This window comes from Triticum urartu, chromosome 1 (assembly GCF_003073215.2).
Source record: "Triticum urartu cultivar G1812 chromosome 1, Tu2.1, whole genome shotgun sequence".
Classification (NCBI taxonomy): Eukaryota; Viridiplantae; Streptophyta; class Magnoliopsida; order Poales; family Poaceae; genus Triticum; species Triticum urartu.
In genome coordinates, this window is record NC_053022.1 from 167,220,862 (window position 1) to 167,225,645 (window position 4,784).

Genomic DNA, 4,784 nt, shown 5'->3' on the forward strand with positions numbered 1-4,784 from the left:
CCACTCGGGGGCTTAGCTGCAGTCTAGTACTCGCCTAAGTTCTCCCACTCGGAGGCTTAGCTGCAGTCCAGTACTCGCCTAAGTTTGTAAAATCCTACCGAGTGGAGAGCAATCCTCCCACTCGGAGGCCTAGGTGCAGTCTAGTACTCGCCTAAGTTCTCCCACTCAGAGGCTTAGCTGTAGTCTAGTACTCGCCTAAGTTTGTAAAATCCTACCGAGTGGAGAGCAATCCTCCCACTCGGGGGCTTAGCTGTAGTCTAGTACTCGCCTAAGTTCTCCCACTCGGAGGCTTAGCTGCAGTCCAGTACTCTCCTAAGTTTTTAAAATCCTATCGAGTGGAGAGAAATCCTCCCACTCAGGGGCTTAGCTGCAGTCTAGTACTCACCTAAGTTCTCCCACTCGGAGGCTTAGCTGCAGTCCAGTACTCGCCTAAGTTTGTAAAATCCTACCGAGTGGAGAGAAGTCCTCCCACTCGGGGGCTTAGCTGCAGTCTAGTACTCGCCTAAGTTCTCCCACTTGGAGGCTTAGTTGCAGTCCAGTACTCGCCTATGTTTGTAAAATCCTACCGAGTGGTGAGCAATCCTCCCACTCGGGGGCGTAGCTGCAGTCTAGTACTCGCCTAAGTTCTCCCACTCGGAGGCTTAGCTGCAGTCCTGTACTCGCCTAAGTTTGTAAAATCCTACCGAGTGGAGAGCAACCCTCCCACTCGGGGGCTTAGCTGCAGTCCAGTACTCGCCTAAGTTTAAAAAATCCTACCGAGTGTAGAGCAACCCTCCCACTCGGGGGCTTAGCTACAGTCCAGTACTCGCCTAAGTTTAAAAAATCCTACCGAGTGGAAAGCAACCCTCCCACTAGGGGGCTTAGCCGCAGTCTATTACTCGCCTAAGTTCGGAGCTACGCCACAAGTACATTGTGCGCTCCATCCCTATCCACAAGGACGACGAGGTGCAGGTCGACTGCAACCTTCTCCTTCGGAGCTATGCCACAAGTACAATGTGCACTCCATCCCTATCCGCAAGGATGACGAGGTGCAGGTCAACTGCAACCTTCTCCTTCGGAGCTACGCCACAAGTACAATGTGTGCTCCATCCCTATCCGCAAGGACGACGAGGTGCAGGTCGGCTGCAACCTTCTCCTTCGGAGCTACGCCACAAGTACAATGTGCGCTCCATCCCTATCCACAAGGACGACGAGGCGCAGATCGACTGGAGTCACCACCTCAGAACTGCATCTCCATCGAAAAGATTATTCCGAGCAGAGAACAAAGTCCACTTGAAGGCAAAACACAAGCATATTCGGTAATAAACCAAATTCGGATAAATCCTAAAGTTTCAAGCAGCAAATCAAAAGTATTCAAGCATCAAGCCCGGAGGAGTTTAACGGTTACAACAATCACTCGGCATTCCGAGGCAAATTTAAGGTAGATTCAAGTCTCATAAGTTTGTTCACTCGTCAGGAGGAGGGCTGGCAGGCTTCAGGAATTCGTCCAAGTCGATCCCATCCACGATCCGAGTGGCAGCAGCGATGAAAGTCTCCATGAAGGACTGGAAGTCATGCCTTTTGGGGTTAGCAACCTCGATGACCGCCAGCTTGTCTTCACGACCTTCCTTGCAGTGGACTCGCACCAAGGACAGCACCACGTCAGCACCACTCTGGGCGGAGGACTTCTTCCATTCTTGCACTCAGTCAGGGATCTCGTTGAGTCGAGCCATCAGGGATTCCAAGTCATTTTCAAGCGTCACCCTTGTCCAGAACAATGAGTCGACTCGTGAGACTGCCTCCTTCAGACGCGCGAGGTGTCTTGTGACGTCGGCGATACGAGACTCCAGTCGGAGCACATTCATTGCAGTTTCATAGCAAACTAGAGAAGCGATAGGGTCCAGAGCCGTCTCGACCTTTCCAGTTTCCTCGTCAAAGTCTTGGCAGAATTCTGCAGTCAAAAAATTAGTGAGTCGACTGGACAGGGTTCATTTGCAAGCATCAACACAGTTGGGTTGAAAGGAGTACCTTCCAGCATCAGATAGAGCTTCTTGGCGAGAGTTCTCAGATAAGCTTCCGTGTCATTCCTCTTGTGGACCGCAAAGTCCAGCTTTTCATTCAGGACAATTTTATCCTTCTTCAGACGACTCACTTCTCGGTTGGACTCATTGAGGCAGGACTTCAGTTTGTTCACCTCCCCTTCCAGCGCTCCGGCTGAAGCCAGCTTCTGGTCTGCAAGGCAGTTTTATCTTGGGCTTCTTTCTGCGCGGCGGCGAGGTCCGAGTCCTTCTTCTCTAGATCCAACTTCATTTTCTCTGCAAAAAAAGCAATCGAATCAAACAAGAGGTCCAAGAAATATATTGAAAGATGGTTGACAGGCAGTTACCTTCCATACCAGCAGCTTCATCTTGAGCTTTCTTCAGATTCTGCTAAGACAATTCCAAGTTGAAGTTGAGTTGCCTCTGCTTCTCCTCAAGTTCAGCATACTTGGAAATGAGAGTACAAGACTTGTGCAGAAGGCAAAAGACGTGTCAATTGACAAGATCAAAGGTTGTTTACTTCCGAGTGGATAAAACCTAAAGAGGTCACTTAAGACCCCAACCGACTGCACATAGTCGACTGTTGTCTCGGGGACTACACCCAGTGGGTGCACTTGGCGTGCCCCCGCTGATCCAGACCCCACTCGACCGGTTTGCCCGGGTCGAGTAAAAAAAACTATTCAGACCCCGGCCAACTGCCAGCAGTCGACCACGGTCCCGGGGACTACAGTGGGTGCACTTGACGTGCCCCCACTGGTTAAGATCCCATTCGACCGGTCCGCCCGGGTCGAGTGGAAGAAAATAAAGGAAAAAGACCTCAGACCCGAGTCGACTGCCAGCAGTCGACTGCGGTCTCGGGGACTACACCTAGTGTGTGCACTTAGCATGCCCCCACCGGTTCAGATCCTACTCGCCCAGACCGAGTGGAAGAGCGCAAACACCAAAGACAACAAAACACCCAGCGGGGGTACAAATTCGACGCAAACAACAGGAGAGTGTACAGAAGAAATTTTTTCGGGTAGCATATCCTAATAGAACAAGGTCAGGTGAAAGTTTACTTACCTGGACATTGGCCCGGGGAGCAGCGCTGGCGTTGTAAGTGGCCTGGCTATTCTCGTGCACCGTCTTCATTCGCTCCATCATCACGTTAGCCTGACGGATGGCTCCCATAGCCGCATCCGACTGGTTTTCCGGGATAGGGTAGCTGGTGAAGAAGAGGGCAGACGACCCAGGTGCAGTGGCTTGGACCTCCGAGGCGTGAGATGGGACGACTAAAGGAATCGCCGGTACAGTCGACGGTGTGGGGAGCTCACTCGACAAGGGTACAACAAAGGTTACAGAGGCCCCGCCCGCGTCTTCAGATTGATGGACGGTTGGTGTTGTCGTTGGTCCCTCCTGAGATGCCTTACCAGCCGCCACCTTTTTATTCTTCCTGGGCCTAGGAGCCACATCTTCATCGCCATCTGGGAGATCGATGATGTTGGGTGGAGATGCTTAGAAGATTAGTCGACCCCAAAGTGAACCCCTAGAATTCAATCGACCGAGTAGTCAAGAGAAAGATCATAAGAGTTTTTAGCTGGGTTGGAGGTAACCGCATCTTCCATCTCCTCGTCTCGGTACTGGTAAGAGGAGGTTCCTGATGTAGCAGCGCTGCAAAGGCCCGCACTCAGTCGGTTACGTTCTGTTGCTCGAGTCGATGAAAAGAACAAGTCAGATGATTACCCGGAGATGGTAGGGATGGTCACTTTGATCCTGGGCAAAGCCTTTGGCAGTTTGGAGGTGGCTTTCGGTGCTTTTGGCGCTGGAGGCGGCACAACCTTGGACTGCTTCGGAGCCTTCTCAATCGGCGCTGGGGAAGACGTCTGGGGGCGCTTCGAAGACTGCTCAGTCGGCGCGGTCGCCAGGTCCGGGGTGCTCGCTGGGTCGTGAGCGTGCTTGGATCTCCTCTCTCTGCGAGGAGGCGAGTCGACCTCTTCGTCATCAGTCTTGTCGTCGCTCTCCTCGTCCTCCTCGGCATCCGAGTGCCACTCGACGCTCTCGCCCCCGCTCGCTCCTTCCTCGATGTCTTTCCCCTGCACTCCATTGGGCATTGAGTACATGTCAATGAGGGCCTGAAAGGAGAACGATCAAAAGAAATTCAGTTGACCATCAAAAAGGTGTCACACGAAGAATCAAGAAGATACTCGACAAAGCAGAGTCATACCTGTTCTGGCTGGCGCGAGTGGTCGAATGGAATCACCCTCCTAGACCCCCGGGGATTGTCTTTGTTGCTAGTGATTCCCTTCAGCCACTTCTCCAAGGTGTATTCGCTGACGTCCTCTAGGTGGATCCGAGTGGAGTCCTCAAGCCCTGAGTACATCCACATCGGATGGTCACGGTCCTAAAGCGGTTGGATGCGTTGACTGAGAAAGACCTCCAGCAGGTCCATCCCAGTCACCCCGTCGTGGACAGGTTGGACAACCCGCTCGACCAACACCTTGACCCGCGCCTTCTCTTCTGGGACCACCCTCAAGGAGGAGGGATTCTCCACTCGAGCTAGGGAAAAGGGAGGAAGTATAGTCGACTGTCCCAGAGTCGGCTGGTCCTTACAGTAAAACCAGGTCGACTGCCAGCCCCGGACCGAGTCGGGAAGGATCATCGCTGGGAAGGTGCTCTTGTTCCTCATCTGGATCCCCAGGCCCCCGCACATCTGGATCACGTGCGCCCTCTCATCACTCGGATTGGCCTTTTTGACCGACTGGGAGCGGCAGGTGAAGATGTGTTTGA